Raw genomic sequence first — 13,195 nt, 5'->3', positions numbered from 1 at the left:
TGTTTCACAAAACTGGGAGCCAAGATGATGGTTGATTACCCGATTACAACTTTCATTTCATCTGGCAGAAATTGCTTTAGGTCCTTGAATATTGGAAGACTGGCATGAAAAGAATTCAGTGTAGGTTTGACTACTGGAATTAAACAAATACAGCTTCTTATACAAATCTCACAACTCATTAATCCTATATCTGGGGAAAACTACTCTGACTTCCCATTCATCAAATTATTTTTAGTGGTTACTTGTGTTATAGATTGATATCCATGAAGTTCATCTGAAGTATTCATAAAATCAATGGTGTCATTTGAAGTGCATGCTGAACCTACTGGGAGATCCTAGGCATTACTTGATTTGATTGAACACTACACTGCTGTAAAAGGCTCAAAAATACTGACTTCCATTTTCTAAATAATTGCAAATGGCACATGCCTTATATTGCATCAATTACTTGCTTGCATTATAGCTCTATGTTCAGAAAAGGAAATTAGAGTTACATTTTGAACCATTTTAGTGATTTTGGCACTAGCAATAACAGGTATCACCCCAATATACTTAAAGGGGAATGTGAGCGAGTTTCAGCATGGTCTCTGTTCCAGACCTCAAGGTATAATTTTGTTTTGATGATTTTCAAGATCACTTTCTTCTATTTTGAAATAGCAGAGACTAAGATAGCTTTAGAATACTGGGATTGCAATTGCAAGAGCAGAATTAAGTCTTCCATTTGCCAAAATGTGATATACTTCATTTGAAACAAAGGAGAAGGCCATGTTGCTATATATTTCTTGTTATAAGGCTACCATTGTCATTAAAATAGCCTAGTAAATCATTTATAATCCAGCAGGGAAAAGAGAGTCATGTGTAATTTTCACCATAATATTGTAAAAGTAATGTCAAAAAAACATAATTATTGAACTAATGGTTCAATATTTAATATTTCATTCTCCACCATTTTAAAGGAAGTATTAACCAAAATGGTTTAATTGGTAATTTAAATGGTATTAACCATTGGTTGTAATAATTTTTGTGCAAGTTGTTTCCCCAAACCTTTGCATTGCAAATGCACGAGTTGGGAAAAAAAATGTTTCATGAAGCTAATGGGTGAATTTACCTTGATCACTGTTGCAGCTGGGGAAACCAGACTGGAAAATTGGGGGTTGATCAAGAACTGTGGCTATTGAGGGGAAGACTGATAATTGGGATTGAAGGTTGGCGATCAGGAGAGAGAGACTGGGGGAAAAGAACTGCTGATCAAGGCAAGGGAGGTTGAAAGCTCCCTTGAGGGACCTAAAGAGACCACACCTGATCATGTTAGCCCACAAAGGTTGGTGAAACAGGCACTTACTCCCTGGTAAACTTACTCCCTGGTAAGTTTCCTGACCCCTGTTAAGTCTGTGCAGTGACAATAAATTTCAAATCAAATTCCAGTTTCACAGGCAGGGATTGATTCAAATATGCCAATCAAGTATCCCATCACTCCAGTGACTTAATGTCCACATTTATAAATGGTGTGTGAAAGATTGGAAAAGTGGCTCTTTGGTGTTACTCTCTTACTGCCAGTCTGACATCTGTATTACCAATTGCATTCAATTTTACAACCTCTTCAAGTAGACATTTTCATTGAGAAAACCAGGTGAAGGAACAAGTATGTCTAAAGGAAGTAAGTATGTCTAAACTAAAATGAAGTTAAAGTAGATAAGGAAATGGTGATTGATATAAAACCTATGTTATAAAATTTTGAAAATTGTAGCGGAATGCAAGATAAGGGATTTCAGTTTTGGAGAAATGGCAAAGAGTGATACATTGTATCAGCCAAGGATATGATCAAGAATAAATAAGTAAATTAATTTGAATCAAGTACCTTCAATTTACTACCACTATCCCACTTAAGAGACAACCAATTACTTTAACAGATTACAATTTCAATCTTTCAGTCAGCAAAGCACATAATGCAGAGAAATGTTGGCATTAAATCCTAGATGACATGCATGGGATAAGCTTTTCAGATTTATTGCATTTGTGAAGATAAATTAATTAGTCTCCTTGTGAAGATTGAAGAGATTGCTAAAATATGTGAAAACCAAGTCCTGTTACAATAGGGGAAATGCCTCCAATAAAACACTAGTATTTCCTATTTTTCTCCTGCTCTTTATGCTTTTGTATTTATCTCTTTATGTATTTTTCACCTTTTCTTGACATTTATTTCATATTTATCCCTTTTATTATGAATGGGCAGGCACGGTAGTGTAGCAGTTAGCGTAATGTTATCACAGCACCAGTGACCCCGGTTCAATTCCAGCCACTGCCTGTAAAAAGTTTGTTTGTTTTCCCCGTGTCTGCATGGGTTTCCTCTGGGTGCTCTGGTTTCCTCCCACATTCCAAAGATGTACGGGTCAGGAAGTTGTGGGCATGCTATGTTGGTGCTGGAAGTGTGGCGGCACTTGTGGGCTGCCCCCAGAACACACTACACAAAAGATGCATTTCACTGTGTGTTTCGATGTACTGTACATGTGACTGATAAAGAAATCTTAATAAACTTTGATTTATCATTTGTTCTGTTTCTTTCCTGTTAATGCTATATTTTTCTGTTTCTTTCCCACAAGGATGAGTAATCTTGTTGTGTGCATGAGCAAGTGTGTCTGTGGACTAGATTATTGGAACTTTGCTAGTAACAGCCCTTAGTCTGCCACATGAAGTCAGCTGCAGACCTTATTATAGCTGTAGCTCAGACATGGATCAAAGGACTGGATTCCAGAGATGAGGTGAGAGAGACAGCAGTTAATATCAAGTCAACACATGACTGAGAGCAGCATCAAGAAGCCCTAGTAAAACTGAACTTGATGGGTCAATGGGCATCAAAGGTGAAAACACACTGTTGGCCAAAATGAATTAAAATCTGCAAATCAATGAACTGGAATGAACCAAGTACAGTGGAAGCAGGCAAACCAAATGTCTTTGTCCTTACCATGTGGTTGAAGGAAGGGAGGCTGCCATATTGTGAGACTGTTTTGTGAACTGGTTCTTGCTCAGGGATGGCTTGATCAGAGCAATTGCAAGTGGGTACAATGAGGTCCCTGCAGACGATCGGCTAAACCAAATAAGAAGCTGTTTATTTGGTTAGGTAGAAATGGCAGGATTGTTGAAAGTACAGCCTGTGGCCTGAAGTAACCTGAGCCCAGTGTTTGGCTGACCTGGCTAAACTGTTTTGAACTGGTCTGATTCAGAAAAAAACAAAAAGTTACCTGAGGCACAAGTCTGGGGGAAGAGCAATAAAGTAATACTGCTCGTTGCCTTGGGCCAGATCCAATGAGATGCTGACACAGGTTAGTCAGATGAGCCTGAGCCAACGAAATTGAAACACAACAGCTCGATCTGATGATAAAGAGGGTAAGAATGGAGGATTTCAGGTGTAGATAAGATAAGATATTTATTTATTAGTCACATGTACATCGAAACACACAGTGAAATATGTCTTTTTGTGTTGCTAAGAATGTGCTGGGGACAGCCTGTAAGTGTTGCCACTCTTCTGGCGCCAACATAGCACGCCCACAGCTCCTAACCTGTACGTCTTTGGGATGTGGGAAGAAACCAGAGCACCCAGAGGAAACACATGCAGACACGAGGAGAACGTACAAACTCCTTACAGGCAGCAGTGGGATGGGACTTGACATCTTGCATTTGTTGCTCAATGTTCCCCTGACTTTTCTCCCAATGTTATCTCAACCTCTGATAAGGAGGGTCCATTATTCTCAGTCTGTGAGCTTCCTCAGCCTGCTTGTATCTGTCACTCATTGTCCAGGTGAAGGGTCATGACTTGAAATGTCCACTGTCCACTTCCATCCACAGATGCTGCCTGACCTGTTGAGTTCCTCGAGCATTTCACTTTTTGCTCCAGATTCCGGCATCTGGACTCTCATGTTTCCATGTTGCTCAATGTTCCCCTGCAACTTTTCACCAGGTTTTGTTCCTGCCTCTGACACAGAAGGTCCATTGTTTTTAGTCTGACACCTTGCTCAGCCTTACTTGCAACAAACTCTGGAGACCAATCATCACAGAAGTGGAAGACCCCACATTGGAAACATGGAGATTACATTGGGATCAGGAGGGACACTTGGCCAGCATGTAGTTCTAATCCCAAGTATTACCTTTTCTAGTCTTTGACTGTTCAGGGAGGGTCAGAGAAACTAATGGGTGTGCGCACAGCTACTTAGTTTTGTGTACTTTGCATGTTTGTTGTTAATTGAACCAATAAAGGTATTTGTCAGTTAATACAGATTCTCTCTGTGCCTAATCAATTATTGTTGTTGAGGGTGAATACCTGCAACACCTCCAGTGGTTGGAGTCATACCTCAAAGGAAGAACGTTGTGGTTGTCAGAGATCAGTCATCCCATCCACAAGACATTGCTTCATGAGTTCTTTAAGGCAGTGCGATAGGCCAGTCATCTTAAACTGCTTCCGCAAATGACCTTCTGATGATTATAAGGCCAGAGGTGTGAATGTTCACTGATTATTCCATGATGCTTAATTCCATTTGCAACTTCGCAGAAAATGAAACAGTCAATCCTTGCTTGCATCAAGATCTAGCTAACATTCAGGCCTGATCTGATAAGTGACAAGGAACATTTATAGCACACAGGTACCAAGCATTGACAATCTCCAAGAAGACAATCAAACCTCAAAACCTCATTGTCATTATTATTGCTGTCAAATGTTGTTTTGATATCATGTGCTACTCCGACAGTCCTCTCTGACAATGCTCGCCAGAAACTTAATTGGACCAGCCAGATAAATATTGTGATAACAAGAGCAGGCCAAAGTGTGGGTGTCCTGAAATAACTGACGTATCTCCTAAAACTCTAAAGCCTTTTTGCTGTCCACAAGGCATAAGTCAAGAATGTCACCCTTTGAAGCTCAGAGCTTGTGGATCCACGATGTTCGACACATGCTCATGATTCGAACTTTTGCTCAAATTAGGGCATCATTCCACAATGCAGTTGGGGTACCAAAATAGTGCTCCAGGCACTCTGTGTCAGTAAGAGACACAAGAGATACTGCAGATGCTGAAATATGGAGGAACACACACAAAGTGAGGGGAGGGGTTACCGGAAGTTAGACAAATCAATGTTGAGGCTGTTAGGTTGGAGACTACCAAGGCAGAATATGAGGTGTTGCTCCTCCAACCTTCGTCTGGCCTCAACGTGGCCTTTTTTTTCCTCCTTGCCCCCTTCCCTTTGTTTTCCTTCTCACCCCTTCTCTTTCCCCTCTCCCACCCTCATGACCTGCCCATCTATTCCCCACCTCCATCCCTATATTCCATGGTCTACTGTTCTCTCCTACCGGATTCCTCCTCGTCCAGTCTTTGCCTCTTCTACCTATCACCTCTCAGCTTCTTACATCACTCCCATTCATCATTCCTCCCCCATCCACCTACCTCCTCCCACCCCCCCCCCACCCACCTATCACTGCCCGCCTGTGCTCCTCCTCCGACCTTTTTATTCTGGCTTCTGCCCTCTTTCCTTCCAGTCCTGATGAAGGGTCTCAACCCGAAACATCGACTGTTTATTTCCCTCCATAGATGCTGCCTGACCTGCTGAGTTCCTCCAGCATTTTGTGTGTGTTGCTGTATCATTAAGATGCAGTGGACCCTCAGGTTCAGAGGAGTAATTTTTTGTCAGTACTTTTTTCATTTACAACTATTTCTGTAGATATTTATTTGTATTATGTTGTCCATTTTTAATATTTGTGTATTAAAAAGCTCTGCAGCTTGATCATTTGCCATATCACATCTGACTTGCACCATCTTTGAACAAGCTACACATTGATGAACAGTATTTAACGAACACGTTATGGTACAACCCTTGTCCTGAGTATATTAATTTGCTGACTTTAGATCGTAGAGTAAGATCAGTGTCTTGTTTCACATTTGGCAATCTAAGTCACAGTATCACAGATTTCCTGTTCTCGTGATCACAAATCATGCCAATAGATATTTTTTTAAGCAAATATTGAGTATTTGTAGTATAATGTATGAATTACATTTCCGCTTGCCATTTATATGGAAAAAACCATGTCTATTGGAATTATGTAATACCATAGCCCATCCTCAGGATGTCCCAACAATTATTATTGTCATGTACCAAAACTGTGTAGAGAGTAGTTGATGATAAATATACATTATTTGATAAAGGTAGCATCGCACTATATTAGTCACTTGTTTTATTATCTCCGCACATTTTCTGCATAAATACTGTAGTTTTCTTCAGTACTCAAGTGTAATTAACTCAGGCTGCAGAGGCCTATTATCTTGGCCCTACATCAGTTGTAGTAAATTTGTAGTACAGCAGATGAAGGACTGAGATAGATGACCAAAACATCCTGAATCAATCATGCTTCCACCACAGTAAAAGCAAATAGCTGGAAATTCTTGAACTTCTTTAATATACAAGTCACTCACTACTGCAACTTATATTTACATATAGAACACAAATAAATGGTGCTTCAGATTTATTTATACAAGCTAAACATAAACTACTTTGACATTACCGTACTACTGATTTTTTTTAATAGAAGATAAAATGACCCAATTAGTACTCCAATGCTGAGCTAAATGTACTTAGAAATAAACTGCAATTGATGTAATATTGTTTGTTCAACAGATATTAAAATACTATAAACAATTATTGTTTATACTGTAATTTAAAGATGTGAAGACCAGTGCTATCAAGTGTATGTATTTTTAGCTTCTTTTTTTGTACTTGAATAGATATTTGAATCTCAATTTGCACATAATTCCTTGTGTGCCTCTTTCCTATGGCACTGACCCATTAAGCAATTTGCAACATAACTCAGGAAATGGCATTCTCTCTGGACTCTATTGCCTAGGTTTTCAAACTGGGTGGTGAAGCCCCTAAGGGTTTTGATAATGTTAGAAGGGAGTTGTAATGATAAAATGAACATATGTTCTGTGTTTATAATTAGAGTGGAGAATGATGGGGGTGAAGGGGCAGAGAAAACAAATCTATCTGTAGTGGGATATTGGAAAAACCTCTGTTCCAGTGGCAGCATAGCTCTTTGGCCTCTCTTTATTGTGATGCAGCCAGATAATGCTTATCTCTATCCTTTCCACAATGCCATTGTTCTATAGATTGATGGCATTGCCTGCTTCTTAGTTAGGAGTACCCTTGAATCAAGAAGGTTGTGGGTTAAAATCCCACTCCAGAGATTTGAACACAAAAAAATCTAGAAAGAATATTCAATGCAGTAGTCAGTACTCCAAGGTGCAATCTTTCTGACAAGATGTTAAACCGAGCCCCTATCTATCCTTTTGCAGAAGGTCAAGCAGCATCATTTTAAAGGGATTTATTCCCTCGGTGCCTGTGGTCAAGATTCATCACTCAATCAACATCGTGGGAACAAATTACACAGTGATTATCAAATTGCATTTTTGTGCAAACAGGATGCCATAATTCCTACATTTCAGGAGTAATTCACAAGCAAAGTAGTACAGATGCTGGAAATAAAGCAGAAAATGCTGGAAACTCTCAGCAGATCAGCCAACATTTGTGGGGACAGGAACATAATCAACAGGCTGAAAATGTGTTTAATTCACTTCACCTGCCTTTACTTGCTTTACTTGCCAAGCCTACTCTTACACTACCTGGAGCAGATGTGTGGGTCTCGTTGTCCAGACTCAGAAATCAGATAATGGTGAGGTCTCAGTGACAACTAGGCCTCAGCTGCAGTACGTCTGATGTTGCACCTCAGCAATGCCTGACAGCCTTTGATAGGAAGCAAAACTCGGGAAAGGGTTCCCACTTCTCTCAATGTCTATTAGTTTTGTTACAGATTTAGTGCACAGGGACACTAAAAAATGATATAATGATTAAAAAATTACAATTATAACAAAGCATCCTACAAATATTATTGGTACTGGTATTGGTTTATTATTGTCACTTGTACCAAGGTACAGTGAAAAACTTGTCTTGCATACCAATCATACAGGTCAATTCATTACACAGTGCAGTTACATTGAGTTAGTACAGAGTGCATTGATGTAGTACAGCTAACAACAATAACAGTACAGAGTAAAGTGTCACAGCTACAGGGAAAGTGCAGTGCAATAAGGTGCAAGGTCACAACAAGGTAGATCGTGAAGTCATAATCCATCTCATTGTATAGGGGAACCGTTCAATAGTCTTATCACAGTGGGGTAGAAGCTGTCCTTAAGTCTAGAGGTATGTGCCCTCAGGCTTCTGTATCTTCTACCCGATGGAAGAGGAGAGAAGAGAGAATGTCCCAGGTGGGTGGGGTCTTTGATTATGCTGGCTGCTTCACCAAGACAACGAGAGGTAAAGACAGAGTCCAAGGAGGGGAGGCTGGTGTTTGTGATGCGCTCTGCTGTGTCCACAACTCTCTGCAGTTACTTGCGGTCCTGGGCAGAGCAGTTGCCATACCAAGCCGTGATACATCCAGATAGGATGCTTGCTATGGTGCATTGGTAAAACTTGGAGAGAGTCAAAGGGGACAGACCAAATTTCTTTAGCCTCCTGAGGAAGTAGAGGCGCTGGTGAGCTTTCTTGGCTGTGGCAAGTAAGTAAAAAATAAATAATGGGGTTTACTTTCCCTTCCTAATCTCCAAATTGGGAATCTGGGATTTTATTGTAGTGGCAGGTCTGGTTAGCATAGAATTGCAGAAGGAAATTCAGTGAAATCCATGGTCAGTTCAGTGAAACAGTAGAGTGCCAGATGCATTGGCATCTGAAACTCAGCTCATTCTGTACTTAGAATGGCACCAAGTCCAGAGCTTACTTATCCGTGACTGGTTTAACTTCCAGCAACAATCAATTTGATTTGGCTCAATGTTTCAGTTGACAGACCATAGAATCATCGAGTTGTTCAGCACAGAAATGGGCTCTTCAGTCCACTGAATCTGCGCCGACCATCAAGCACCATTTATACTAATCTTATTTTATTCTTCCTGCTTTCTCATCAACTTTTCCGCCACCTATATACTGGAGGCAATTTACAGTGACCAATTAACTGACCAACTCACATGTCTTTGGGATGTAGGAGGAATCCACAGCACCTCGGAGGAAACCCATGTGGTCACAGGGAGTACGTGCAACTCCACACAGAACGCACCAGAGGTTAGGATTGAACCTGGGTCACTGGGGCTGTGAGGTAGCAGACCCACTACCTGTGCCAGTGCACTGCCCATTGACCTTAAATATTAGCTCTGCTTTTCTCTCTGCAAAATGCTGCATGAACTGCTGAGTGTTTCCAGCATTTTCTGTTTTAGAGTCACAGACATGGAGTTGTACTGTGCAGAAACAGGCCCTTCAGCCCACTATGTCTATGCTGACCTTTTTGCCCAACTACTCTAATCCCATTTGCCTGTATTAGGTCTATATTCTTCTATATGTTATTTACATGTCTGTTTAGATGTAGTGATTGTATCTGATTCCACCATCTCTCTGGCAGCAAGTCCCAGATATCAGCACCTCTCTGTGCAAAAAAAAACTTCCCCCTGAAATCCCCTTTAAAACTCCTTTCTCTCACCTTATGCCCTCTCATTTTTGATACTGCTACCATGAGGAAATAGAGTCTGACTAACTACCCTATCAGTGCCTCTTGTCATTTTATGTACCTCTATCAGGTTACGACTACTGCTGCCTTCGCTCCTGGGAAAACAGGCCCAGACTATCCAATCTCTCCCCACAACTAGGGTCCTCCAATCCAGGAAACATCCTGGTGAATCTCCTCTTCACTGTCTCCAGTGCAACCACATCCTTCCTGTAGTGTGGCAACCAGAACTGTACACAGTATTCCATGTGCAGACTAACCAGTGTGTTGTAAAGTCGCAATACAATATCCCAAATTTTATATTCTGTGCCTAGACCTATGAAAGTAAGCATGTCCTAGGCCTTCTTCACCACCCTATCTACTTGTGTTTCCACCTTCATGGAACTATAGGCTTGTACCCCAGTGTCCTTCTATTCATTAACATTCCTTAGTGACCTACCATTTACTGTATACGTCCTACCCTTATGCATCACCTTGTATTTCTTGGGATTAAATCCCATCTGCCAGTGCTTCATCCAGCTCTTCATCTGATCTATGCTATAGCCTTAGACAATCTTCCTTGCTATGCACAATACCACCAACTTTCAGTGTCATCTACAAAATTACTGATCATACTTGGTAATTGGTTTATTATTGTCACATGAACCGAGATACAGTGAAAAGCTTTTGTTTGCATGCCATCCAGACAGATCATTCCATACATCATCAGTACATCAGTTTGTTCAAAAGGAAAAGCAATAACAGAATGTAGAATATAGTGTTACAGTTACAGAAGAAGTGCAGTACAGGTAGACAAATAAGGTGCAAGGGCCATGACGAGGTAGATTGATAGAAGGTGTCCTTGAAACTGGGGGTACATGTTCTCAAGCTTTTGTATCTTCTGCCCGATGAAAAGTGTGGGGGGGGGTGGTGAAAAGAAAATGTCTGGGGTGGAAAGGGTCTTTGATTATGTTGGCTGCTTTCCCAACACAGTGGGAAGTGTAGACAAAGTTAATGGAGGGGAGGTTGGTTTACGTGATAGATTGGGCTGTGTTTACAACTCTGAAATTTTTTTGTGGTCTTGGGCAGAGCAGTTGCAATACCAAGCTATGATGCTATGGGATAGGATGCTTTCTATTGTGCACCTGTAAAAATATTTGGAATTCTGGCATTGAAGGTGGAGCTATAGTCAATAAATAGCTATAGTCAATAACATAGATGTCTTTGTTATCCAGATGTCTCATGCATTCACATCCAAGTTGTTAATATATTACAAACAATAAGGGTCCGAGTGCCGATCCTTGTGGTACACTACTAATCACATCCTTCCAATCAGAAAAGTATCCCTCCAACATTAGCCTCTGCTTCCTTTCACCAAGCCAATTTCAGATCAAATTAGACAGCTTGCCTTGGATCCCACATGCTTTAGCCTTCTGGACCAATCTACGAGAATGCAATAATGCTGGAGGAACTCAGCAGGCCAGGTAGCATCCGTGGAGAAAAGCGGGTGGTTAACGTTTTGGGCCAGGACCCTTCTTCAGGACTGAAGAAGGGTCCTGACCTGAAACATTGACTGTCTGCTTTTCTCCATGGATGCTGCCTAGCCTGCTGAGTTCCTCCAGAATCATCATGTTTTTCATCTAGATTCCAGCATCTGCAGTCCTTGTTTCTCTCGGACCAATCTACCATGAGGAACCTTGTCAAATCCCTTAGTAAAGTCTATCACCCTGCCTTCATCGATCTTCTTAGTTACCTCCTCAAAAAACTCAATCAAATTAGTGAGGCAGGATTTCCCCTGCACAAAGCCATGTTGAGTGTCCCTGATCAGCTTTTGCCTTCCGAAATGTACAGAAATCCGAACTCATAGGATTTTCTCCAATAATTTCCCTTCCCCTCACATAGGCTCACTGGCCTGTAGTTGCCTGGCTTATCCCTGCTCCCCTTCTTAAGGAACACATGAACTCTCCTCCAGTCTTGTGGCACCTCACCTATGGCTAACAAATATTCAAAAATCTCTGCCAGCTATCTCCCTCTTTGCTTCCCATGGCAAAGTGATATAGATCTCATCCAGCCCTGGGGACTTATCAGTCCTTATACATCCCAAGATATTTAATATCTCCTCCTTCTTAATACTGACCTGATTATCCATGTACCCCTCCCTGAACTTCAAAAGTAACTCATTGGCTGTACAGTTTGTCCTGAAATTGAGAAATGCAAGTGTTTCTTACTTTTTATATAAAAAAATATCATTACAAAATAATATATGGCTAACCCTAATGAATCCCATGCGAATGAATATATGTGAGTAATTTTGACATAATATTGGTTTGACCACTCATTAAACAGCTCTTCCTTTAAACTTTCCTCCCATGAAAACTACCTTCAAGTGAAATCAATGGAAGCAATATTTAACAGGTGTTTAATGAGTGACAGAGCTAATATCCCACATTTTATATTATCATCTCAAGTCAACATTATCTTCAATGACATAATGATGGGAAGAGAAAGATTTCTTGCCTGGAGCTCCTGAAAGATAGTTTGCCGATCTGTTATTTATTAAACTAGTGAGAACAGATTTTAAAATCATTTCAATTCAAACTGATGCTTCAGACAGAGATTGTGAACATTCAAAGTCGATGAATTCAAGCATTTCCTTTCTTGATGCTCAATAGCTTCTTTTCTATAACCTTATGTTAAGTCAAATAAAAATGCTGCTATTTTGCTGTGAATGAACAGACCTAGAATTCATGTTAACATAGCAAACAAGTGACCATTCTGAAAGCAGTCAGTTTAGAAATTTCTTTTATGTAAGCTATTTTTGTTATAAGTGCTATTTGCACCATCTATCTAATACTGTGTCACACTATTCTTCTTTCTTGAAGTGAATCACAATAACATCCATCTTTCAACCAATGGAGTTAAATAAAACATGAGGTAATGAAGTTATATTCTCAGAAACCAAATTTTAAAATCATCAGACTTTGAAATTTTATATGATCACTTATTATGGAGAAACCTGTATTTTGTGGTGTTTTGGAAATTTAAACCCCAGTCAAGCTAGAATGTTAATTCTTTTTGTTTGTGTTGTTTTGGAGCTGTTTTCTAAGGGGTGAGTGAGGCATCAGTGAACCCCTCTGTTTCTTTCCCATTCCATCTTAGGAATATTGACTGAGCTTAGTAGCGCAATATATGGAAAATCAGTGATGCAGATGATGCACCAGTACATTAACATGCAGTACCAGTATATTACATACTGCACCATCCAGATACCAGGATGTTACTTCACAGTATCTAGGGTCACCACTTTTATATTTGATTCTTCCATATCCCTAAGCAGAAGGGACTCGGGCTACTCTGCTAACATCCATGAAATTACCTGTCCATCGACGAACACGAACACAATATTAAATTATTTATAGGAGAAACTTTATGGTCTTTTTGATCTTTTTTAATGCATCACTATCATGACGTCAAAACCATTCCAGTAGTTTCACAGTTCACTGAATATATAACCATTTTCTCCCATCACTCAGTGGTCTGTGCTCAAACTTAGACGTGTGCTATAAACATGTTAGTTTTGTAAATCAAGTCTTCTTGGAAGACAAACAAAAGTTCACTATGAGGAAGTGCATTTGA

General features: G+C 40.2%; 1 protein-coding gene across 7 annotated transcripts in view; it reads left to right on the top strand.

Annotated features, from left to right (window-relative positions):
• Positions 1-13,195, top strand: part of c12h10orf90 (chromosome 12 C10orf90 homolog) — a 139,664-nt gene that overhangs the window by 72,209 nt on the left and 54,260 nt on the right. The gene's annotated exons all lie outside the window — the stretch shown is intronic.

Source organism: Pristis pectinata, chromosome 12 (genome assembly GCF_009764475.1).
Source record: "Pristis pectinata isolate sPriPec2 chromosome 12, sPriPec2.1.pri, whole genome shotgun sequence".
Taxonomy (NCBI): Eukaryota; Metazoa; Chordata; class Chondrichthyes; order Rhinopristiformes; family Pristidae; genus Pristis; species Pristis pectinata.
Note: the sequence above shows the minus strand (reverse complement) of the source record. Positions and strands in the feature narration are given on the sequence as shown.